We start from the raw sequence: 20800 nt of genomic DNA, 5'->3' as shown, positions 1-20800 counted from the left end.
TTATTTTTCGCTTCCCTAATGAAAATATACATGGCATTCCTCGCAGCAAATGAAAATGTTTCATTTCTTGTTACTTTTTTCCCGCAGTGGCAAAGAAATATATCGTTTTTTTCTCTGAAAGTTCAACACAATGCAACCTTCCAAAATAGAATTCTGACATCAAGAATTCCGTCTATAGTACATTTGAGTGCACCTGTCATTTTCTCAGTCTCTGATTTAATTTCTCCATTTAAGGTAATTCTTCAAGAATGTATTTGTTTTAACGGTCACAATAATACACTTATGCCTCCCATGTCATTTAGAAATATATCATACAGGCCTCAGAACACTTAGCATGTTATATGGTGAGCTTGTGGCTCACAGAGTTGGGGTGTGCAGTGTTCAAGCTGATACTTGGAAGAGGTAGTGAGTTCAAATCCAAACAGGAGGAGGTTGAATATAGGCACCTCTGAAATTTTTTACTACTTTTTTTCCCGCAGTGGAAAAGAAATATATCGTTTTTTCCTCAGAAAGTTCAACACAATGCAACCTTCCAAAATAGAATTCTGACATCAAGAATTCCGTCTATAGTACATTTGAGTGCACCTGTCATTTTCTCAGTCTCTGTGTATGCATGGAGCAAGATATAGGCTCATGGATTTAAGAATGAGAGGATATCATGAGACAGCAATCTCCACCTACGGCCATACTACCTTGAAAGCGCCCGATCCCGTCAGATCTCGGAAGCTAAGCAGGGTGAGGCTTGATTAGTACTGGGTTGGAAGACTGCCTGGGAATACCAGGTGCTGTAGGTGTTTTTATTTTTCGCTTCCCTAATGAAAATATACATGGCATTCCTCGCAGCAAATGAAAATGTTTCATTTCTTGCTACTTTTTTCCCGCAGTGGCAAAGAAATATATCGTTTTTTCCTCAGAAAGTTCAACACAATGCAACCTTCCAAAATAGAATTCTGACATCAAGAATTCCGTCTATAGTACATTTGAGTGCACCTGTCATTTTCTCAGTCTCTGTGTATGCATGGAGCAAGATATAGGCTCATGGATTTAAGAATGAGAGGATATCATGAGACAGCAATCTCCACCTACGGCCATACTACCTTGAAAGCGCCCGATCCCGTCAGATCTCGGAAGCTAAGCATGGTGAGGCTTGATTAGTACTGGGTTGGAAGACTGCCTGGGAATACCAGGTGCTGTAGGTGTTTTTATTTTTCGCTTCCCTAATGAAAATATACATGGCATTCCTCGCAGCAAATGAAAATGTTTCATTTCTTGCTACTTTTTTCCCGCAGTGGCAAAGAAATATATCGTTTTTTCCTCAGAAAGCTCAACACAATGCAACCTTCCAAAATAGAATTCTGACATCAAGAATTCCGTCTATAGTACATTTGAGTGCACCTGTCATTTTCTCAGTCTCTGTGTATGCATGGAGCAAGATATAGGCTCATGGATTTAAGAATGAGAGGATATCATGAGACAGCAATCTCCACCTACGGCCATACTACCTTGAAAGCGCCCAATCCCGTCAGATCTCGGAAGCTAAGCAGGGTGAGGCTTGATTAGTACTGGGTTGGGAGACTGCCTGGGAATACCAGGTGCTGTAGGTGTTTTTATTTTTCGCTTCCCTAATGAAAATATACATGGCATTCCTCGCAGCAAATGAAAATGTTTAATTTCTTGTTACTTTTTTCCCGCAGTGGCAAAGAAATATATCGTTTTTTTCTCTGAAAGTTCAACACAATGCAACCTTCCAAAATAGAATTCTGACATCAAGAATTCCGTCTATAGTACATTTGAGTGCACCTGTCATTTTCTCAGTCTCTGTGTATGCATGGAGCAAGATATAGGCTCATGGATTTAAGAATGAGAGGATATCATGAGACAGCAATCTCCACCTACGGCCATACTACCTTGAAAGCGCCCGATCCCGTCAGATCTCGGAAGCTAAGCAGGGTGAGGCTTGATTAGTACTGGGTTGGAAGACTGCCTGGGAATACCAGGTGCTGTAGGTGTTTTTATTTTTCGCTTCCCTAATGAAAATATACATGGCATTCCTCGCAGCAAATGAAAATGTTTCATTTCTTGCTACTTTTTTCCCGCAGTGGCAAAGAAATATATCGTTTTTTCCTCAGAAAGCTCAACACAATGCAACCTTCCAAAATAGAATTCTGACATCAAGAATTCCGTCTATAGTACATTTGAGTGCACCTGTCATTTTCTCAGTCTCTGTGTATGCATGGAGCAAGATATAGGCTCATGGATTTAAGAATGAGAGGATATCATGAGACAGCAATCTCCACCTACAGCCATACTACCTTGAAAGCGCCCGATCCCGTCAGATCTCGGAAGCTAAGCAGGGTGAGGCTTGATTAGTACTGGGTTGGGAGACTGCCTGGGAATACCAAGTGCTGTGGGTGTTTTTATTTTTCGCTTCCCTAATGAAAATATACATGGCATTCCTTGCAGCAAATGAAAATGTTTCATTTTTTACTACTTTTTTCCCGCAGTGGCAAAGAAATATATCGTTTTTTCCTCAGAAAGCTCAACACAATGCAACCTTCCAAAATAGATTTCTGACATCAAGAATTCCGTCTATAGTACATTTGAGTGCACCTGTCATTTTCTCAGTCTCTGTGTATGCATGGAGCAAGATATAGGCTCATGGATTTAAGAATGAGAGGATATCATGAGACAGCAATCTCCACCTACGGCCATACTACCTTGAAAGCGCCCGATCCCGTCAGATCTCGGAAGCTAAGCAGGGTGAGGCTTGATTAGTACTGGGTTGGGAGACTGCCTGGGAATACCAGGTGCTGTAGGTGTTTTTATTTTTCGCTTCCCTAATGAAAATATACATGGCATTCCTCGCAGCAAATGAAAATGTTTAATTTCATGTTACTTTTTTCCCGCAGTGGCAAAGAAATATATCGTTTTTTTCTCTGAAAGTTCAACACAATGCAACCTTCCAAAATAGAATTCTGACATCAAGAATTCCGTCTATAGTACATTTGAGTGCACCTGTCATTTTCTCAGTCTCTGTGTATGCATGGAGCAAGATATAGGCTCATGGATTTAAGAATGAGAGGATATCATGAGACAGCAATCTCCACCTACGGCCATACTACCTTGAAAGCGCCCGATCCCGTCAGATCTCGGAAGCTAAGCAGGGTGAGGCTTGATTAGTACTGGGTTGGAAGACTGCCTGGGAATACCAGGTGCTGTAGGTGTTTTTATTTTTCGCTTCCCTAATGAAAATATACATGGCATTCCTCGCAGCAAATGAAAATGTTTCATTTCTTGCTACTTTTTTCCCGCAGTGGCAAAGAAATATATCGTTTTTTCCTCAGAAAGCTCAACACAATGCAACCTTCCAAAATAGAATTCTGACATCAAGAATTGCGTCTATAGTACATTTGAGTGCACCTGTCATTTTCTCAGTCTCTGTGTATGCATGGAGCAAGATATAGGCTCATGGATTTAAGAATGAGAGGATATCATGAGACAGCAATCTCCACCTACAGCCATACTACCTTGAAAGCGCCCGATCCCGTCAGATCTCGGAAGCTAAGCAGGGTGAGGCTTGATTAGTACTGGGTTGGGAGACTGCCTGGGAATACCAAGTGCTGTGGGTGTTTTTATTTTTCGCTTCCCTAATGAAAATATACATGGCATTCCTTGCAGCAAATGAAAATGTTTCATTTTTTACTACTTTTTTCCCGCAGTGGCAAAGAAATATATCGTTTTTTCCTCAGAAAGCTCAACACAATGCAACCTTCCAAAATAGATTTCTGACATCAAGAATTCCGTCTATAGTACATTTGAGTGCACCTGTCATTTTCTCAGTCTCTGTGTATGCATGGAGCAAGATATAGGCTCATGGATTTAAGAATGAGAGGATATCATGAGACAGCAATCTCCACCTACGGCCATACTACCTTGAAAGCGCCCGATCCCGTCAGATCTCGGAAGCTAAGCAGGGTGAGGCTTGATTAGTACTGGGTTGGGAGACTGCCTGGGAATACCAGGTGCTGTAGGTGTTTTTATTTTTCGCTTCCCTAATGAAAATATACATGGCATTCCTCGCAGCAAATGAAAATGTTTAATTTCTTGTTACTTTTTTCCCGCAGTGGCAAAGAAATATATCGTTTTTTTCTCTGAAAGTTCAACACAATGCAACCTTCCAAAATAGAATTCTGACATCAAGAATTCCGTCTATAGTACATTTGAGTGCACCTGTCATTTTCTCAGTCTCTGTGTATGCATGGAGCAAGATATAGGCTCATGGATTTAAGAATGAGAGGATATCATGAGACAGCAATCTCCACCTACGGCCATACTACCTTGAAAGCGCCCGATCCCGTCAGATCTCGGAAGCTAAGCAGGGTGAGGCTTGATTAGTACTGGGTTGGAAGACTGCCTGGGAATACCAGGTGCTGTAGGTGTTTTTATTTTTCGCTTCCCTAATGAAAATATACATGGCATTCCTCGCAGCAAATGAAAATGTTTCATTTCTTGCTACTTTTTTCCCGCAGTGGCAAAGAAATATATCGTTTTTTCCTCAGAAAGCTCAACACAATGCAACCTTCCAAAATAGAATTCTGACATCAAGAATTCCGTCTATAGTACATTTGAGTGCACCTGTCATTTTCTCAGTCTCTGTGTATGCATGGAGCAAGATATAGGCTCATGGATTTAAGAATGAGAGGATATCATGAGACAGCAATCTCCACCTACAGCCATACTACCTTGAAAGCGCCCGATCCCGTCAGATCTCGGAAGCTAAGCAGGGTGAGGCTTGATTAGTACTGGGTTGGGAGACTGCCTGGGAATACCAAGTGCTGTGGGTGTTTTTATTTTTCGCTTCCCTAATGAAAATATACATGGCATTCCTTGCAGCAAATGAAAATGTTTCATTTTTTACTACTTTTTTCCCGCAGTGGCAAAGAAATATATCGTTTTTTCCTCAGAAAGCTCAACACAATGCAACCTTCCAAAATAGAATTCTGACATCAAGAATTCCGTCTATAGTACATTTGAGTGCACCTGTCATTTTCTCAGTCTCTGTGTATGCATGGAGCAAGATATAGGCTCATGGATTTAAGAATGAGAGGATATCATGAGACAGCAATCTCCACCTACAGCCATACTACCTTGAAAGCGCCCGATCCCGTCAGATCTCGGAAGCTAAGCAGGGTGAGGCTTGATTAGTACTGGGTTGGGAGACTGCCTGGGAATACCAAGTGCTGTGGGTGTTTTTATTTTTCGCTTCCCTAATGAAAATATACATGGCATTCCTTGCAGCAAATGAAAATGTTTCATTTTTTACTACTTTTTTCCCGCAGTGGCAAAGAAATATATCGTTTTTTCCTCAGAAAGCTCAACACAATGCAACCTTCCAAAATAGAATTCTGACATCAAGAATTCCGTCTATAGTACATTTGAGTGCACCTGTCATTTTCTCATCTCTGTGTATGCATGGAGCAAGATATAGGCTCATGGATTTAAGAATGAGAGGATATCATGAGACAGCAATCTCCACCTACGGCCATACTACCTTGAAAGCGCCCGATCCCGTCAGATCTCGGAAGCTAAGCAGGGTGAGGCTTGATTAGTACTGGGTTGGGAGACTGCCTGGGAATACCAGGTGCTGTAGGTGTTTTTATTTTTCGCTTCCCTAATGAAAATATACATGGCATTCCTCGCAGCAAATGAAAATGTTTAATTTCTTGTTACTTTTTTCCCGCAGTGGCAAAGAAATATATCGTTTTTTTCTCTGAAAGTTCAACACAATGCAACCTTCCAAAATAGAATTCTGACATCAAGAATTCCGTCTATAGTACATTTGAGTGCACCTGTCATTTTCTCAGTCTCTGTGTATGCATGGAGCAAGATATAGGCTCATGGATTTAAGAATGAGAGGATATCATGAGACAGCAATCTCCACCTACAGCCATACTACCTTGAAAGCGCCCGATCCCGTCAGATCTCGGAAGCTAAGCAGGGTGAGGCTTGATTAGTACTGGGTTGGGAGACTGCCTGGGAATACCAAGTGCTGTGGGTGTTTTTATTTTTCGCTTCCCTAATGAAAATATACATGGCATTCCTTGCAGCAAATGAAAATGTTTCATTTTTTACTACTTTTTTCCCGCAGTGGCAAAGAAATATATCGTTTTTTCCTCAGAAAGCTCAACACAATGCAACCTTCCAAAATAGAATTCTGACATCAAGAATTCCGTCTATAGTACATTTGAGTGCACCTGTCATTTTCTCAGTCTCTGTGTATGCATGGAGCAAGATATAGGCTCATGGATTTAAGAATGAGAGGATATCATGAGACAGCAATCTCCACCTACAGCCATACTACCTTGAAAGCGCCCGATCCCGTCAGATCTCGGAAGCTAAGCAGGGTGAGGCTTGATTAGTACTGGGTTGGGAGACTGCCTGGGAATACCAAGTGCTGTGGGTGTTTTTATTTTTCGCTTCCCTAATGAAAATATACATGGCATTCCTTGCAGCAAATGAAAATGTTTCATTTTTTACTACTTTTTTCCCGCAGTGGCAAAGAAATATATCGTTTTTTCCTCAGAAAGCTCAACACAATGCAACCTTCCAAAATAGAATTCTGACATCAAGAATTCCGTCTATAGTACATTTGAGTGCACCTGTCATTTTCTCATCTCTGTGTATGCATGGAGCAAGATATAGGCTCATGGATTTAAGAATGAGAGGATATCATGAGACAGCAATCTCCACCTACGGCCATACTACCTTGAAAGCGCCCGATCCCGTCAGATCTCGGAAGCTAAGCAGGGTGAGGCTTGATTAGTACTGGGTTGGGAGACTGCCTGGGAATACCAGGTGCTGTAGGTGTTTTTATTTTTCGCTTCCCTAATGAAAATATACATGGCATTCCTCGCAGCAAATGAAAATGTTTAATTTCTTGTTACTTTTTTCCCGCAGTGGCAAAGAAATATATCGTTTTTTTCTCTGAAAGTTCAACACAATGCAACCTTCCAAAATAGAATTCTGACATCAAGAATTGCGTCTATAGTACATTTGAGTGCACCTGTCATTTTCTCAGTCTCTGTGTATGCATGGAGCAAGATATAGGCTCATGGATTTAAGAATGAGAGGATATCATGAGACAGCAATCTCCACCTACGGCCATACTACCTTGAAAGCGCCCGATCCCGTCAGATCTCGGAAGCTAAGCAGGGTGAGGCTTGATTAGTACTGGGTTGGAAGACTGCCTGGGAATACCAGGTGCTGTAGGTGTTTTTATTTTTCGCTTCCCTAATGAAAATATACATGGCATTCCTCGCAGCAAATGAAAATGTTTCATTTCTTGCTACTTTTTTCCCGCAGTGGCAAAGAAATATATCGTTTTTTCCTCAGAAAGCTCAACACAATGCAACCTTCCAAAATAGAATTCTGACATCAAGAATTCCGTCTATAGTACATTTGAGTGCACCTGTCATTTTCTCAGTCTCTGTGTATGCATGGAGCAAGATATAGGCTCATGGATTTAAGAATGAGAGGATATCATGAGACAGCAATCTCCACCTACAGCCATACTACCTTGAAAGCGCCCGATCCCGTCAGATCTCGGAAGCTAAGCAGGGTGAGGCTTGATTAGTACTGGGTTGGGAGACTGCCTGGGAATACCAAGTGCTGTGGGTGTTTTTATTTTTCGCTTCCCTAATGAAAATATACATGGCATTCCTTGCAGCAAATGAAAATGTTTCATTTTTTACTACTTTTTTCCCGCAGTGGCAAAGAAATATATCGTTTTTTCCTCAGAAAGCTCAACACAATGCAACCTTCCAAAATAGAATTCTGACATCAAGAATTCCGTCTATAGTACATTTGAGTGCACCTGTCATTTTCTCAGTCTCTGTGTATGCATGGAGCAAGATATAGGCTCATGGATTTAAGAATGAGAGGATATCATGAGACAGCAATCTCCACCTACGGCCATACTACCTTGAAAGCGCCCGATCCCGTCAGATCTCGGAAGCTAAGCAGGGTGAGGCTTGATTAGTACTGGGTTGGGAGACTGCCTGGGAATACCAGGTGCTGTAGGTGTTTTTATTTTTCGCTTCCCTAATGAAAATATACATGGCATTCCTCGCAGCAAATGAAAATGTTTCATTTCTTGTTACTTTTTTCCCGCAGTGGCAAAGAAATATATCGTTTTTTTCTCTGAAAGTTCAACACAATGCAACCTTCCAAAATAGAATTCTGACATCAAGAATTCCGTCTATAGTACATTTGAGTGCACCTGTCATTTTCTCAGTCTCTGATTTAATTTCTCCATTTAAGGTAATTCTTCAAGAATGTATTTGTTTTAACGGTCACAATAATACACTTATGCCTCCCATGTCATTTAGAAATATATCATACAGGCCTCAGAACACTTAGCATGTTATATGGTGAGCTTGTGGCTCACAGAGTTGGGGTGTGCAGTGTTCAAGCTGATACTTGGAAGAGGTAGTGAGTTCAAATCCAAACAGGAGGAGGTTGAATATAGGCACCTCTGAAATTTTTTACTACTTTTTTCCCGCAGTGGCAAAGAAATATATCGTTTTTTCCTCAGAAAGTTCAACACAATGCAACCTTCCAAAATAGAATTCTGACATCAAGAATTCCGTCTATAGTACATTTGAGTGCACCTGTCATTTTCTCAGTCTCTGTGTATGCATGGAGCAAGATATAGGCTCATGGATTTAAGAATGAGAGGATATCATGAGACAGCAATCTCCACCTACAGCCATACTACCTTGAAAGCGCCCGATCCCGTCAGATCTCGGAAGCTAAGCAGGGTGAGGCTTGATTAGTACTGGGTTGGAAGACTGCCTGGGAATACCAGGTGCTGTAGGTGTTTTTATTTTTCGCTTCCCTAATGAAAATATACATGGCATTCCTCGCAGCAAATGAAAATGTTTCATTTCTTGCTACTTTTTTCCCGCAGTGGCAAAGAAATATATCGTTTTTTCCTCAGAAAGCTCAACACAATGCAACCTTCCAAAATAGAATTCTGACATCAAGAATTCCGTCTATAGTACATTTGAGTGCACCTGTCATTTTCTCAGTCTCTGTGTATGCATGGAGCAAGATATAGGCTCATGGATTTAAGAATGAGAGGATATCATGAGACAGCAATCTCCACCTACAGCCATACTACCTTGAAAGCGCCCGATCCCGTCAGATCTCGGAAGCTAAGCAGGGTGAGGCTTGATTAGTACTGGGTTGGGAGACTGCCTGGGAATACCAAGTGCTGTGGGTGTTTTTATTTTTCGCTTCCCTAATGAAAATATACATGGCATTCCTTGCAGCAAATGAAAATGTTTCATTTTTTACTACTTTTTTCCCGCAGTGGCAAAGAAATATATCGTTTTTTCCTCAGAAAGCTCAACACAATGCAACCTTCCAAAATAGATTTCTGACATCAAGAATTCCGTCTATAGTACATTTGAGTGCACCTGTCATTTTCTCAGTCTCTGTGTATGCATGGAGCAAGATATAGGCTCATGGATTTAAGAATGAGAGGATATCATGAGACAGCAATCTCCACCTACGGCCATACTACCTTGAAAGCGCCCGATCCCGTCAGATCTCGGAAGCTAAGCAGGGTGAGGCTTGATTAGTACTGGGTTGGGAGACTGCCTGGGAATACCAGGTGCTGTAGGTGTTTTTATTTTTCGCTTCCCTAATGAAAATATACATGGCATTCCTCGCAGCAAATGAAAATGTTTAATTTCTTGTTACTTTTTTCCCGCAGTGGCAAAGAAATATATCGTTTTTTTCTCTGAAAGTTCAACACAATGCAACCTTCCAAAATAGAATTCTGACATCAAGAATTCCGTCTATAGTACATTTGAGTGCACCTGTCATTTTCTCAGTCTCTGTGTATGCATGGAGCAAGATATAGGCTCATGGATTTAAGAATGAGAGGATATCATGAGACAGCAATCTCCACCTACGGCCATACTACCTTGAAAGCGCCCGATCCCGTCAGATCTCGGAAGCTAAGCAGGGTGAGGCTTGATTAGTACTGGGTTGGAAGACTGCCTGGGAATACCAGGTGCTGTAGGTGTTTTTATTTTTCGCTTCCCTAATGAAAATATACATGGCATTCCTCGCAGCAAATGAAAATGTTTCATTTCTTGCTACTTTTTTCCCGCAGTGGCAAAGAAATATATCGTTTTTTCCTCAGAAAGCTCAACACAATGCAACCTTCCAAAATAGAATTCTGACATCAAGAATTCCGTCTATAGTACATTTGAGTGCACCTGTCATTTTCTCAGTCTCTGTGTATGCATGGAGCAAGATATAGGCTCATGGATTTAAGAATGAGAGGATATCATGAGACAGCAATCTCCACCTACAGCCATACTACCTTGAAAGCGCCCGATCCCGTCAGATCTCGGAAGCTAAGCAGGGTGAGGCTTGATTAGTACTGGGTTGGGAGACTGCCTGGGAATACCAAGTGCTGTGGGTGTTTTTATTTTTCGCTTCCCTAATGAAAATATACATGGCATTCCTTGCAGCAAATGAAAATGTTTCATTTTTTACTACTTTTTTCCCGCAGTGGCAAAGAAATATATCGTTTTTTCCTCAGAAAGCTCAACACAATGCAACCTTCCAAAATAGATTTCTGACATCAAGAATTCCGTCTATAGTACATTTGAGTGCACCTGTCATTTTCTCAGTCTCTGTGTATGCATGGAGCAAGATATAGGCTCATGGATTTAAGAATGAGAGGATATCATGAGACAGCAATCTCCACCTACGGCCATACTACCTTGAAAGCGCCCGATCCCGTCAGATCTCGGAAGCTAAGCAGGGTGAGGCTTGATTAGTACTGGGTTGGGAGACTGCCTGGGAATACCAGGTGCTGTAGGTGTTTTTATTTTTCGCTTCCCTAATGAAAATATACATGGCATTCCTCGCAGCAAATGAAAATGTTTAATTTCTTGTTACTTTTTTCCCGCAGTGGCAAAGAAATATATCGTTTTTTTCTCTGAAAGTTCAACACAATGCAACCTTCCAAAATAGAATTCTGACATCAAGAATTCCGTCTATAGTACATTTGAGTGCACCTGTCATTTTCTCAGTCTCTGTGTATGCATGGAGCAAGATATAGGCTCATGGATTTAAGAATGAGAGGATATCATGAGACAGCAATCTCCACCTACGGCCATACTACCTTGAAAGCGCCCGATCCCGTCAGATCTCGGAAGCTAAGCAGGGTGAGGCTTGATTAGTACTGGGTTGGAAGACTGCCTGGGAATACCAGGTGCTGTAGGTGTTTTTATTTTTCGCTTCCCTAATGAAAATATACATGGCATTCCTCGCAGCAAATGAAAATGTTTCATTTCTTGCTACTTTTTTCCCGCAGTGGCAAAGAAATATATCGTTTTTTCCTCAGAAAGCTCAACACAATGCAACCTTCCAAAATAGAATTCTGACATCAAGAATTCCGTCTATAGTACATTTGAGTGCACCTGTCATTTTCTCAGTCTCTGTGTATGCATGGAGCAAGATATAGGCTCATGGATTTAAGAATGAGAGGATATCATGAGACAGCAAACTCCACCTACAGCCATACTACCTTGAAAGCGCCCGATCCCGTCAGATCTCGGAAGCTAAGCAGGGTGAGGCTTGATTAGTACTGGGTTGGGAGACTGCCTGGGAATACCAAGTGCTGTGGGTGTTTTTATTTTTCGCTTCCCTAATGAAAATATACATGGCATTCCTTGCAGCAAATGAAAATGTTTCATTTTTTACTACTTTTTTCCCGCAGTGGCAAAGAAATATATCGTTTTTTCCTCAGAAAGCTCAACACAATGCAACCTTCCAAAATAGAATTCTGACATCAAGAATTCCGTCTATAGTACATTTGAGTGCACCTGTCATTTTCTCAGTCTCTGTGTATGCATGGAGCAAGATATAGGCTCATGGATTTAAGAATGAGAGGATATCATGAGACAGCAATCTCCACCTACGGCCATACTACCTTGAAAGCGCCCGATCCCGTCAGATCTCGGAAGCTAAGCAGGGTGAGGCTTGATTAGTACTGGGTTGGAAGACTGCCTGGGAATACCAGGTGCTGTAGGTGTTTTTATTTTTCGCTTCCCTAATGAAAATATACATGGCATTCCTCGCAGCAAATGAAAATGTTTCATTTCTTGCTACTTTTTTCCCGCAGTGGCAAAGAAATATATCGTTTTTTCCTCAGAAAGCTCAACACAATGCAACCTTCCAAAATAGAATTCTGACATCAAGAATTCCGTCTATAGTACATTTGAGTGCACCTGTCATTTTCTCAGTCTCTGTGTATGCATGGAGCAAGATATAGGCTCATGGATTTAAGAATGAGAGGATATCATGAGACAGCAATCTCCACCTACAGCCATACTACCTTGAAAGCGCCCGATCCCGTCAGATCTCGGAAGCTAAGCAGGGTGAGGCTTGATTAGTACTTGGTTGGGAGACTGCCTGGGAATACCAAGTGCTGTGGGTGTTTTTATTTTTCGCTTCCCTAATGAAAATATACATGGCATTCCTTGCAGCAAATGAAAATGTTTCATTTTTTACTACTTTTTTCCCGCAGTGGCAAAGAAATATATCGTTTTTTCCTCAGAAAGCTCAACACAATGCAACCTTCCAAAATAGATTTCTGACATCAAGAATTCCGTCTATAGTACATTTGAGTGCACCTGTCATTTTCTCAGTCTCTGTGTATGCATGGAGCAAGATATAGGCTCATGGATTTAAGAATGAGAGGATATCATGAGACAGCAATCTCCACCTACGGCCATACTACCTTGAAAGCGCCCGATCCCGTCAGATCTCGGAAGCTAAGCAGGGTGAGGCTTGATTAGTACTGGGTTGGGAGACTGCCTGGGAATACCAGGTGCTGTAGGTGTTTTTATTTTTCGCTTCCCTAATGAAAATATACATGGCATTCCTCGCAGCAAATGAAAATGTTTAATTTCTTGTTACTTTTTTCCCGCAGTGGCAAAGAAATATATCGTTTTTTTCTCTGAAAGTTCAACACAATGCAACCTTCCAAAATAGAATTCTGACATCAAGAATTCCGTCTATAGTACATTTGAGTGCACCTGTCATTTTCTCAGTCTCTGTGTATGCATGGAGCAAGATATAGGCTCATGGATTTAAGAATGAGAGGATATCATGAGACAGCAATCTCCACCTACGGCCATACTACCTTGAAAGCGCCCGATCCCGTCAGATCTCGGAAGCTAAGCAGGGTGAGGCTTGATTAGTACTGGGTTGGAAGACTGCCTGGGAATACCAGGTGCTGTAGGTGTTTTTATTTTTCGCTTCCCTAATGAAAATATACATGGCATTCCTCGCAGCAAATGAAAATGTTTCATTTCTTGCTACTTTTTTCACGCAGTGGCAAAGAAATATATCGTTTTTTCCTCAGAAAGCTCAACACAATGCAACCTTCCAAAATAGAATTCTGACATCAAGAATTCCGTCTATAGTACATTTGAGTGCACCTGTCATTTTCTCAGTCTCTGTGTATGCATGGAGCAAGATATAGGCTCATGGATTTAAGAATGAGAGGATATCATGAGACAGCAATCTCCACCTACAGCCATACTACCTTGAAAGCGCCCGATCCCGTCAGATCTCGGAAGCTAAGCAGGGTGAGGCTTGATTAGTACTGGGTTGGGAGACTGCCTGGGAATACCAAGTGCTGTGGGTGTTTTTATTTTTCGCTTCCCTAATGAAAATATACATGGCATTCCTTGCAGCAAATGAAAATGTTTCATTTTTTACTACTTTTTTCCCGCAGTGGCAAAGAAATATATCGTTTTTTCCTCAGAAAGCTCAACACAATGCAACCTTCCAAAATAGAATTCTGACATCAAGAATTCCGTCTATAGTACATTTGAGTGCACCTGTCATTTTCTCAGTCTCTGTGTATGCATGGAGCAAGATATAGGCTCATGGATTTAAGAATGAGAGGATATCATGAGACAGCAATCTCCACCTACGGCCATACTACCTTGAAAGCGCCCGATCCCGTCAGATCTCGGAAGCTAAGCAGGGTGAGGCTTGATTAGTACTGGGTTGGAAGACTGCCTGGGAATACCAGGTGCTGTAGGTGTTTTTATTTTTCGCTTCCCTAATGAAAATATACATGGCATTCCTCGCAGCAAATGAAAATGTTTCATTTCTTGCTACTTTTTTCCCGCAGTGGCAAAGAAATATATCGTTTTTTCCTCAGAAAGTTCAACACAATGCAACCTTCCAAAATAGAATTCTGACATCAAGAATTCCGTCTATAGTACATTTGAGTGCACCTGTCATTTTCTCAGTCTCTGTGTATGCATGGAGCAAGATATAGGCTCATGGATTTAAGAATGAGAGGATATCATGAGACAGCAATCTCCACCTACGGCCATACTACCTTGAAAGCGCCCGATCCCGTCAGATCTCGGAAGCTAAGCATGGTGAGGCTTGATTAGTACTGGGTTGGAAGACTGCCTGGGAATACCAGGTGCTGTAGGTGTTTTTATTTTTCGCTTCCCTAATGAAAATATACATGGCATTCCTCGCAGCAAATGAAAATGTTTCATTTCTTGCTACTTTTTTCCCGCAGTGGCAAAGAAATATATCGTTTTTTCCTCAGAAAGCTCAACACAATGCAACCTTCCAAAATAGAATTCTGACATCAAGAATTCCGTCTATAGTACATTTGAGTGCACCTGTCATTTTCTCAGTCTCTGTGTATGCATGGAGCAAGATATAGGCTCATGGATTTAAGAATGAGAGGATATCATGAGACAGCAATCTCCACCTACAGCCATACTACCTTGAAAGCGCCCGATCCCGTCAGATCTCGGAAGCTAAGCAGGGTGAGGCTTGATTAGTACTGGGTTGGGAGACTGCCTGGGAATACCAAGTGCTGTGGGTGTTTTTATTTTTCGCTTCCCTAATGAAAATATACATGGCATTCCTTGCAGCAAATGAAAATGTTTCATTTTTTACTACTTTTTTCCCGCAGTGGCAAAGAAATATATCGTTTTTTCCTCAGAAAGCTCAACACAATGCAACCTTCCAAAATAGAATTCTGACATCAAGAATTCCGTCTATAGTACATTTGAGTGCACCTGTCATTTTCTCAGTCTCTGTGTATGCATGGAGCAAGATATAGGCTCATGGATTTAAGAATGAGAGGATATCATGAGACAGCAATCTCCACCTACGGCCATACTACCTTGAAAGCGCCCAATCCCGTCAGATCTCGGAAGCTAAGCAGGGTGAGGCTTGATTAGTACTGGGTTGGAAGACTGCCTGGGAATACCAAGTGCTGTGGGTGTTTTTATTTTTCGCTTCCCTAATGAAAATATACATGGCATTCCTCGCAGCAAATGAAAATGTTTCATTTTTTACTACTTTTTTCCCGCAGTGGCAAAGAAATATATAGTTTTTTCCTCAGAAAGCTCAACACAATGCAACCTTCCAAAATAGATTTCTGACATCAAGAATTCCGTCTATAGTACTTTTGAGTGCACCTGTCATTTTCTCAGTCTCTGTGTATGCATGGAGCAAGATATAGGCTCATGGATTTAAGAATGAGAGGATATCATGAGACAGCAATCTCCACCTACGGCCATACTACCTTGAAAGCGCCCGATCCCGTCAGATCTCAGAAGCTAAGCAGGGTGAGGCTTGATTAGTACTGGGTTGGGAGACTGCCTGGGAATACCAGGTGCTGTAGGTGTTTTTATTTTTCGCTTCCCTAATGAAAATATACATGGCATTCCTCGCAGCAAATAAAAATGTTTAATTTCTTGTTACTTTTTTCCCGCAGTGGCAAAGAAATATATCGTTTTTTTCTCTGAAAGTTCAACACAATGCAACCTTCCAAAATAGAATTCTGACATCAAGAATTCCGTCTATAGTACATTTGAGTGCACCTGTCATTTTCTCAGTCTCTGTGTATGCATGGAGCAAGATATAGGCTCATGGATTTAAGAATGAGAGGATATCATGAGACAGCAATCTCCACCTACGGCCATACTACCTTGAAAGCGCCCGATCCCGTCAGATCTCGGAAGCTAAGCAGGGTGAGGCTTGATTAGTACTGGGTTGGAAGACTGCCTGGGAATACCAGGTGCTGTAGGTGTTTTTATTTTTCGCTTCCCTAATGAAAATATACATGGCATTCCTCGCAGCAAATGAAAATGTTTCATTTCTTGCTACTTTTTTCCCGCAGTGGCAAAGAAATATATCGTTTTTTCCTCAGAAAGCTCAACACAATGCAACCTTCCAAAATAGAATTCTGACATCAAGAATTCCGTCTATAGTACATTTGAGTGCACCTGTCATTTTCTCAGTCTCTGTGTATGCATGGAGCAAGATATAGGCTCATGGATTTAAGAATGAGAGGATATCATGAGACAGCAATCTCCACCTACGGCCATACTACCTTGAAAGCGCCCGATCCCGTCAGATCTCGGAAGCTAAGCATGGTGAGGCTTGATTAGTACTGGGTTGGAAGACTGCCTGGGAATACCAGGTGCTGTAGGTGTTTTTATTTTTCGCTTCCCTAATGAAAATATACATGGCATTCCTCGCAGCAAATGAAAATGTTTCATTTCTTGCTACTTTTTTCCCGCAGTGGCAAAGAAATATATCGTTTTTTCCTCAGAAAGCTCAACACAATGCAACCTTCCAAAATAGAATTCTGACATCAAGAATTCCGTCTATAGTACATTTGAGTGCACCTGTCATTTTCTCAGTCTCTGTGTATGCATGGAGCAAGATATAGGCTCATGGATTTAAGAATGAGAGGATATCATGAGACAGCAATCTCCACCTACAGCCATACTACCTTGAAAGCGCCCGATCCCGTCAGATCTCGGAAGCTAAGCAGGGTGAGGCTTGATTAGTACTGGGTTGGGAGACTGCCTGGGAATACCAAGTGCTGTGGGTGTTTTTATTTTTCGCTTCCCTAATGAAAATATACATGGCATTCCTTGCAGCAAATGAAAATGTTTCATTTTTTACTACTTTTTTCCCGCAGTGGCAAAGAAATATATCGTTTTTTCCTCAGAAAGCTCAACACAATGCAACCTTCCAAAATAGAATTCTGACATCAAGAATTCCGTCTATAGTACATTTGAGTGCACCTGTCATTTTCTCAGTCTCTGTGTATGCATGGAGCAAGATATAGGCTCATGGATTTAAGAATGAGAGGATATCATGAGACAGCAATCTCCACCTACGGCCATACTACCTTGAAAGCGCCCGATCCCGTCAGATCTCGGAAGCTAAGCAGGGTGAGGCTTGATTAGTACTGGGTTGGAAGACTGCCTGGGAATACCAAGTGCTGTGGGTGTTTTTATTTTTCGCTTCCCTAATGAAAATATACATGGCATTCCTCGCAGCAAATGAAAATGTTTCATTTTTTACTACTTTTTTCCCGCAGTGGCAAAGAAATATATAGTTTTTTCCTCAGAAAGCTCAACACAATGCAACCTTCCAAAATAGATTTCTGACATCAAGAATTCCGTCTATAGTACATTTGAGTGCACCTGTCATTTTCTCAGTCTCTGTGTATGCATGGAGCAAGATATAGGCTCATGGATTTAAGAATGAGAGGATATCATGAGACAGCAATCTCCACCTACGGCCATACTACCTTGAAAGCGCCCGATCCCGTCAGATCTCAGAAGCTAAGCAGGGTGAGGCTTGATTAGTACTGGGTTGGGAGACTGCCTGGGAATACCAGGTGCTGTAGGTGTTTTTATTTTTCGCTTCCCTAATGAAAATATACATGGCATTCCTCGCAGCAAATGAAAATGTTTAATTTCTTGTTACTTTTTTCCCGCAGTGGCAAAGAAATATATCGTTTTTTTCTCTGAAAGTTCAACACAATGCAACCTTCCAAAATAGAATTCTGACATCAAGAATTCCGTCTATAGTACATTTGAGTGCACCTGTCATTTTCTCAGTCTCTGTGTATGCATGGAGCAAGATATAGGCTCATGGATTTAAGAATGAGAGGATATCATGAGACAGCAATCTCCACCTACGGCCATACTACCTTGAAAGCGCCCGATCCCGTCAGATCTCGGAAGCTAAGCAGGGTGAGGCTTGATTAGTACTGGGTTGGAAGACTGCCTGGGAATACCAGGTGCTGTAGGTGTTTTTATTTTTCGCTTCCCTAATGAAAATATACATGGCATTCCTCGCAGCAAATGAAAATGTTTCATTTCTTGCTACTTTTTTCCCGCAGTGGCAAAGAAATATATCGTTTTTTCCTCAGAAAGCTCAACACAATGCAACCTTCCAAAATAGAATTCTGACATCAAGAATTCCGTCTATAGTACATTTGAGTGCACCTGTCATTTTCTCAGTCTCTGTGTATGCATGGAGCAAGATATAGGCTCATGGATTTAAGAATGAGAGGATATCATGAGACAGCAAACTCCACCTACAGCCATACTACCTTGAAAGCGCCCGATCCCGTCAGATCTCGGAAGCTAAGCAGGGTGAGGCTTGATTAGTACTGGGTTGGGAGACTGCCTGGGAATACCAAGTGCTGTGGGTGTTTTTATTTTTCGCTTCCCTAATGAAAATATACATGGCATTCCTTGCAGCAAATGAAAATGTTTCATTTTTTACTACTTTTTTCCCGCAGTGGCAAAGAAATATATCGTTTTTTCCTCAGAAAGCTCAACACAATGCAACCTTCCAAAATAGAATTCTGACATCAAGAATTCCGTCTATAGTACATTTGAGTGCACCTGTCATTTTCTCAGTCTCTGTGTATGCATGGAGCAAGATATAGGCTCATGGATTTAAGAATGAGAGGATATCATGAGACAGCAATCTCCACCTACGGCCATACTACCTTGAAAGCGCCCGATCCCGTCAGATCTCGGAAGCTAAGCAGGGTGAGGCTTGATTAGTACTGGGTTGGAAGACTGCCTGGGAATACCAGGTGCTGTAGGTGTTTTTATTTTTCGCTTCCCTAATGAAAATATACATGGCATTCCTCGCAGCAAATGAAAATGTTTCATTTCTTGCTACTTTTTTCCCGCAGTGGCAAAGAAATATATCGTTTTTTCCTCAGAAAGCTCAACACAATGCAACCTTCCAAAATAGAATTCTGACATCAAGAATTCCGTCTATAGTACATTTGAGTGCACCTGTCATTTTCTCAGTCTCTGTGTATGCATGGAGCAAGATATAGGCTCATGGATTTAAGAATGAGAGGATATCATGAGACAGCAATCTCCACCTACAGCCATACTACCTTGAAAGCGCCCGATCCCGTCAGATCTCGGAAGCTAAGCAGGGTGAGGCTTGATTAGTACTTGGTTGGGAGACTGCCTGGGAATACCAAGTGCTGTGGGTGTTTTTATTTTTCGCTTCCCTAATGAAAATATACATGGCATTCCTTGCAGCAAATGAAAATGTTTCATTTTTTACTACTTTTTTCCCGCAGTGGCAAAGAAATATATCGTTTTTTCCTCAGAAAGCTCAACACAATGCAACCTTCCAAAATAGATTTCTGACATCAAGAATTCCGTCTATAGTACATTTGAGTGCACCTGTCATTTTCTCAGTCTCTGTGTATGCATGGAGCAAGATATAGGCTCATGGATTTAAGAATGAGAGGATATCATGAGACAGCAATCTCCACCTACGGCCATACTACCTTGAAAGCGCCCGATCCCGTCAGATCTCGGAAGCTAAGCAGGGTGAGGCTTGATTAGTACTGGGTTGGGAGACTGCCTGGGAATACCAGGTGCTGTAGGTGTTTTTATTTTTCGCTTCCCTAATGAAAATATACATGGCATTCCTCGCAGCAAATGAAAATGTTTAATTTCTTGTTACTTTTTTCCCGCAGTGGCAAAGAAATATATCGTTTTTTTCTCTGAAAGTTCAACACAATGCAACCTTCCAAAATAGAATTCTGACATCAAGAATTCCGTCTATAGTACATTTGAGTGCACCTGTCATTTTCTCAGTCTCTGTGTATGCATGGAGCAAGATATAGGCTCATGGATTTAAGAATGAGAGGATATCATGAGACAGCAATCTCCACCTACGGCCATACTACCTTGAAAGCGCCCGATCCCGTCAGATCTCGGAAGCTAAGCAGGGTGAGGCTTGATTAGTACTGGGTTGGAAGACTGCCTGGGAATACCAGGTGCTGTAGGTGTTTTTATTTTTCGCTTCCCTAATGAAAATATACATGGCATTCCTCGCAGCAAATGAAAATGTTTCATTTCTTGCTACTTTTTTCCCGCAGTGGCAAAGAAATATATCGTTTTTTCCTCAGAAAGCTCAACACAATGCAACCTTCCAAAATAGAATTCTGACATCAAGAATTCCGTCTATAGTACATTTGAGTGCACCTGTCATTTTCTCAGTCTCTGTGTATGCATGGAGCAAGATATAGGCTCATGGATTTAAGAATGAGAGGATATCATGAGACAGCAATCTCCACCTACAGCCATACTACCTTGAAAGCGCCCGATCCCGTCAGATCTCGGAAGCTAAGCAGGGTGAGGCTTGATTAGTACTGGGTTGGGAGACTGCCTGGGAATACCAAGTGCTGTGGGTGTTTTTATTTTTCGCTTCCCTAATGAAAATATACATGGCATTCCTTGCAGCAAATGAAAATGTTTCATTTTTTACTACTTTTTTCCCGCAGTGGCAAAGAAATATATCGTTTTTTCCTCAGAAAGCTCAACACAATGCAACCTTCCAAAATAGAATTCTGACATCAAGAATTCCGTCT

At 41.4% G+C, this 20800-nt stretch overlaps 49 non-coding genes across 49 annotated transcripts; all 49 read left to right on the top strand.

Annotated features, from left to right (window-relative positions):
- The first annotated feature begins 675 nt into the window (after positions 1–675).
- On the top strand, positions 676–794 carry LOC142477546 (5S ribosomal RNA). Its single transcript, XR_012792480.1, has one exon. It is a non-coding gene; the product is annotated as a 5S ribosomal RNA (ribosomal RNA).
- A 286-nt stretch (positions 795–1080) lies between these two features.
- On the top strand, positions 1081–1199 carry LOC142477557 (5S ribosomal RNA). The gene has a single exon (XR_012792491.1). It is a non-coding gene; the product is annotated as a 5S ribosomal RNA (ribosomal RNA).
- Positions 1200–1485: 286 nt separating this feature from the next.
- LOC142477565 (5S ribosomal RNA) lies at positions 1486–1604 on the top strand. Its single transcript, XR_012792498.1, has one exon. It is a non-coding gene; the product is annotated as a 5S ribosomal RNA (ribosomal RNA).
- A 286-nt stretch (positions 1605–1890) lies between these two features.
- LOC142477545 (5S ribosomal RNA) lies at positions 1891–2009 on the top strand. Its single transcript, XR_012792479.1, has one exon. It is a non-coding gene; the product is annotated as a 5S ribosomal RNA (ribosomal RNA).
- A 286-nt stretch (positions 2010–2295) lies between these two features.
- LOC142477511 (5S ribosomal RNA) lies at positions 2296–2414 on the top strand. Its single transcript, XR_012792446.1, has one exon. It is a non-coding gene; the product is annotated as a 5S ribosomal RNA (ribosomal RNA).
- Positions 2415–2700: 286 nt separating this feature from the next.
- Positions 2701–2819, top strand: LOC142477583 (5S ribosomal RNA). Its single transcript, XR_012792516.1, has one exon. It is a non-coding gene; the product is annotated as a 5S ribosomal RNA (ribosomal RNA).
- Positions 2820–3105: 286 nt separating this feature from the next.
- Positions 3106–3224, top strand: LOC142477544 (5S ribosomal RNA). Its single transcript, XR_012792478.1, has one exon. It is a non-coding gene; the product is annotated as a 5S ribosomal RNA (ribosomal RNA).
- A 286-nt stretch (positions 3225–3510) lies between these two features.
- Positions 3511–3629, top strand: LOC142477510 (5S ribosomal RNA). Its single transcript, XR_012792445.1, has one exon. It is a non-coding gene; the product is annotated as a 5S ribosomal RNA (ribosomal RNA).
- Positions 3630–3915: 286 nt separating this feature from the next.
- Positions 3916–4034, top strand: LOC142477582 (5S ribosomal RNA). The gene has a single exon (XR_012792515.1). It is a non-coding gene; the product is annotated as a 5S ribosomal RNA (ribosomal RNA).
- Positions 4035–4320: 286 nt separating this feature from the next.
- On the top strand, positions 4321–4439 carry LOC142477543 (5S ribosomal RNA). Its single transcript, XR_012792477.1, has one exon. It is a non-coding gene; the product is annotated as a 5S ribosomal RNA (ribosomal RNA).
- A 286-nt stretch (positions 4440–4725) lies between these two features.
- On the top strand, positions 4726–4844 carry LOC142477509 (5S ribosomal RNA). The gene has a single exon (XR_012792444.1). It is a non-coding gene; the product is annotated as a 5S ribosomal RNA (ribosomal RNA).
- Positions 4845–5130: 286 nt separating this feature from the next.
- LOC142477508 (5S ribosomal RNA) lies at positions 5131–5249 on the top strand. The gene has a single exon (XR_012792443.1). It is a non-coding gene; the product is annotated as a 5S ribosomal RNA (ribosomal RNA).
- Positions 5250–5534: 285 nt separating this feature from the next.
- LOC142477581 (5S ribosomal RNA) lies at positions 5535–5653 on the top strand. Its single transcript, XR_012792514.1, has one exon. It is a non-coding gene; the product is annotated as a 5S ribosomal RNA (ribosomal RNA).
- Positions 5654–5939: 286 nt separating this feature from the next.
- On the top strand, positions 5940–6058 carry LOC142477614 (5S ribosomal RNA). The gene has a single exon (XR_012792545.1). It is a non-coding gene; the product is annotated as a 5S ribosomal RNA (ribosomal RNA).
- Positions 6059–6344: 286 nt separating this feature from the next.
- LOC142477613 (5S ribosomal RNA) lies at positions 6345–6463 on the top strand. Its single transcript, XR_012792544.1, has one exon. It is a non-coding gene; the product is annotated as a 5S ribosomal RNA (ribosomal RNA).
- A 285-nt stretch (positions 6464–6748) lies between these two features.
- LOC142477580 (5S ribosomal RNA) lies at positions 6749–6867 on the top strand. Its single transcript, XR_012792513.1, has one exon. It is a non-coding gene; the product is annotated as a 5S ribosomal RNA (ribosomal RNA).
- Positions 6868–7153: 286 nt separating this feature from the next.
- Positions 7154–7272, top strand: LOC142477542 (5S ribosomal RNA). Its single transcript, XR_012792476.1, has one exon. It is a non-coding gene; the product is annotated as a 5S ribosomal RNA (ribosomal RNA).
- Positions 7273–7558: 286 nt separating this feature from the next.
- LOC142477612 (5S ribosomal RNA) lies at positions 7559–7677 on the top strand. The gene has a single exon (XR_012792543.1). It is a non-coding gene; the product is annotated as a 5S ribosomal RNA (ribosomal RNA).
- A 286-nt stretch (positions 7678–7963) lies between these two features.
- LOC142477579 (5S ribosomal RNA) lies at positions 7964–8082 on the top strand. The gene has a single exon (XR_012792512.1). It is a non-coding gene; the product is annotated as a 5S ribosomal RNA (ribosomal RNA).
- Positions 8083–8759: 677 nt separating this feature from the next.
- On the top strand, positions 8760–8878 carry LOC142477551 (5S ribosomal RNA). The gene has a single exon (XR_012792485.1). It is a non-coding gene; the product is annotated as a 5S ribosomal RNA (ribosomal RNA).
- Positions 8879–9164: 286 nt separating this feature from the next.
- LOC142477611 (5S ribosomal RNA) lies at positions 9165–9283 on the top strand. The gene has a single exon (XR_012792542.1). It is a non-coding gene; the product is annotated as a 5S ribosomal RNA (ribosomal RNA).
- A 286-nt stretch (positions 9284–9569) lies between these two features.
- On the top strand, positions 9570–9688 carry LOC142477578 (5S ribosomal RNA). Its single transcript, XR_012792511.1, has one exon. It is a non-coding gene; the product is annotated as a 5S ribosomal RNA (ribosomal RNA).
- Positions 9689–9974: 286 nt separating this feature from the next.
- LOC142477541 (5S ribosomal RNA) lies at positions 9975–10093 on the top strand. The gene has a single exon (XR_012792475.1). It is a non-coding gene; the product is annotated as a 5S ribosomal RNA (ribosomal RNA).
- Positions 10094–10379: 286 nt separating this feature from the next.
- On the top strand, positions 10380–10498 carry LOC142477609 (5S ribosomal RNA). Its single transcript, XR_012792541.1, has one exon. It is a non-coding gene; the product is annotated as a 5S ribosomal RNA (ribosomal RNA).
- A 286-nt stretch (positions 10499–10784) lies between these two features.
- Positions 10785–10903, top strand: LOC142477577 (5S ribosomal RNA). Its single transcript, XR_012792510.1, has one exon. It is a non-coding gene; the product is annotated as a 5S ribosomal RNA (ribosomal RNA).
- A 286-nt stretch (positions 10904–11189) lies between these two features.
- Positions 11190–11308, top strand: LOC142477540 (5S ribosomal RNA). The gene has a single exon (XR_012792474.1). It is a non-coding gene; the product is annotated as a 5S ribosomal RNA (ribosomal RNA).
- Positions 11309–11594: 286 nt separating this feature from the next.
- LOC142477607 (5S ribosomal RNA) lies at positions 11595–11713 on the top strand. Its single transcript, XR_012792539.1, has one exon. It is a non-coding gene; the product is annotated as a 5S ribosomal RNA (ribosomal RNA).
- Positions 11714–11999: 286 nt separating this feature from the next.
- Positions 12000–12118, top strand: LOC142477539 (5S ribosomal RNA). Its single transcript, XR_012792473.1, has one exon. It is a non-coding gene; the product is annotated as a 5S ribosomal RNA (ribosomal RNA).
- A 286-nt stretch (positions 12119–12404) lies between these two features.
- LOC142477514 (5S ribosomal RNA) lies at positions 12405–12523 on the top strand. Its single transcript, XR_012792449.1, has one exon. It is a non-coding gene; the product is annotated as a 5S ribosomal RNA (ribosomal RNA).
- A 286-nt stretch (positions 12524–12809) lies between these two features.
- On the top strand, positions 12810–12928 carry LOC142477576 (5S ribosomal RNA). Its single transcript, XR_012792509.1, has one exon. It is a non-coding gene; the product is annotated as a 5S ribosomal RNA (ribosomal RNA).
- A 286-nt stretch (positions 12929–13214) lies between these two features.
- LOC142477538 (5S ribosomal RNA) lies at positions 13215–13333 on the top strand. Its single transcript, XR_012792472.1, has one exon. It is a non-coding gene; the product is annotated as a 5S ribosomal RNA (ribosomal RNA).
- Positions 13334–13619: 286 nt separating this feature from the next.
- LOC142477606 (5S ribosomal RNA) lies at positions 13620–13738 on the top strand. The gene has a single exon (XR_012792538.1). It is a non-coding gene; the product is annotated as a 5S ribosomal RNA (ribosomal RNA).
- Positions 13739–14024: 286 nt separating this feature from the next.
- LOC142477537 (5S ribosomal RNA) lies at positions 14025–14143 on the top strand. Its single transcript, XR_012792471.1, has one exon. It is a non-coding gene; the product is annotated as a 5S ribosomal RNA (ribosomal RNA).
- A 286-nt stretch (positions 14144–14429) lies between these two features.
- On the top strand, positions 14430–14548 carry LOC142477556 (5S ribosomal RNA). Its single transcript, XR_012792490.1, has one exon. It is a non-coding gene; the product is annotated as a 5S ribosomal RNA (ribosomal RNA).
- A 286-nt stretch (positions 14549–14834) lies between these two features.
- Positions 14835–14953, top strand: LOC142477605 (5S ribosomal RNA). Its single transcript, XR_012792537.1, has one exon. It is a non-coding gene; the product is annotated as a 5S ribosomal RNA (ribosomal RNA).
- Positions 14954–15239: 286 nt separating this feature from the next.
- Positions 15240–15358, top strand: LOC142477568 (5S ribosomal RNA). Its single transcript, XR_012792501.1, has one exon. It is a non-coding gene; the product is annotated as a 5S ribosomal RNA (ribosomal RNA).
- Positions 15359–15644: 286 nt separating this feature from the next.
- Positions 15645–15763, top strand: LOC142477560 (5S ribosomal RNA). The gene has a single exon (XR_012792494.1). It is a non-coding gene; the product is annotated as a 5S ribosomal RNA (ribosomal RNA).
- A 286-nt stretch (positions 15764–16049) lies between these two features.
- LOC142477535 (5S ribosomal RNA) lies at positions 16050–16168 on the top strand. Its single transcript, XR_012792469.1, has one exon. It is a non-coding gene; the product is annotated as a 5S ribosomal RNA (ribosomal RNA).
- Positions 16169–16454: 286 nt separating this feature from the next.
- On the top strand, positions 16455–16573 carry LOC142477555 (5S ribosomal RNA). Its single transcript, XR_012792489.1, has one exon. It is a non-coding gene; the product is annotated as a 5S ribosomal RNA (ribosomal RNA).
- Positions 16574–16859: 286 nt separating this feature from the next.
- On the top strand, positions 16860–16978 carry LOC142477604 (5S ribosomal RNA). The gene has a single exon (XR_012792536.1). It is a non-coding gene; the product is annotated as a 5S ribosomal RNA (ribosomal RNA).
- Positions 16979–17264: 286 nt separating this feature from the next.
- On the top strand, positions 17265–17383 carry LOC142477552 (5S ribosomal RNA). Its single transcript, XR_012792486.1, has one exon. It is a non-coding gene; the product is annotated as a 5S ribosomal RNA (ribosomal RNA).
- Positions 17384–17669: 286 nt separating this feature from the next.
- LOC142477559 (5S ribosomal RNA) lies at positions 17670–17788 on the top strand. The gene has a single exon (XR_012792493.1). It is a non-coding gene; the product is annotated as a 5S ribosomal RNA (ribosomal RNA).
- A 286-nt stretch (positions 17789–18074) lies between these two features.
- Positions 18075–18193, top strand: LOC142477534 (5S ribosomal RNA). The gene has a single exon (XR_012792468.1). It is a non-coding gene; the product is annotated as a 5S ribosomal RNA (ribosomal RNA).
- Positions 18194–18479: 286 nt separating this feature from the next.
- LOC142477603 (5S ribosomal RNA) lies at positions 18480–18598 on the top strand. The gene has a single exon (XR_012792535.1). It is a non-coding gene; the product is annotated as a 5S ribosomal RNA (ribosomal RNA).
- A 286-nt stretch (positions 18599–18884) lies between these two features.
- Positions 18885–19003, top strand: LOC142477533 (5S ribosomal RNA). The gene has a single exon (XR_012792467.1). It is a non-coding gene; the product is annotated as a 5S ribosomal RNA (ribosomal RNA).
- A 286-nt stretch (positions 19004–19289) lies between these two features.
- Positions 19290–19408, top strand: LOC142477512 (5S ribosomal RNA). Its single transcript, XR_012792447.1, has one exon. It is a non-coding gene; the product is annotated as a 5S ribosomal RNA (ribosomal RNA).
- A 286-nt stretch (positions 19409–19694) lies between these two features.
- Positions 19695–19813, top strand: LOC142477575 (5S ribosomal RNA). Its single transcript, XR_012792508.1, has one exon. It is a non-coding gene; the product is annotated as a 5S ribosomal RNA (ribosomal RNA).
- Positions 19814–20099: 286 nt separating this feature from the next.
- Positions 20100–20218, top strand: LOC142477532 (5S ribosomal RNA). The gene has a single exon (XR_012792466.1). It is a non-coding gene; the product is annotated as a 5S ribosomal RNA (ribosomal RNA).
- A 286-nt stretch (positions 20219–20504) lies between these two features.
- On the top strand, positions 20505–20623 carry LOC142477602 (5S ribosomal RNA). The gene has a single exon (XR_012792534.1). It is a non-coding gene; the product is annotated as a 5S ribosomal RNA (ribosomal RNA).
- The last annotated feature ends 177 nt before the right edge of the window (positions 20624–20800 follow it).

The sequence above is a fragment of the Ascaphus truei genome, unplaced genomic scaffold (genome assembly GCF_040206685.1).
Source record: "Ascaphus truei isolate aAscTru1 unplaced genomic scaffold, aAscTru1.hap1 HAP1_SCAFFOLD_2191, whole genome shotgun sequence".
Taxonomy (NCBI): domain Eukaryota; kingdom Metazoa; phylum Chordata; class Amphibia; order Anura; family Ascaphidae; genus Ascaphus; species Ascaphus truei.
The sequence above is the reverse complement of the archived record's forward strand: the minus strand, read 5'-3'. Positions and strand labels throughout refer to the sequence as shown.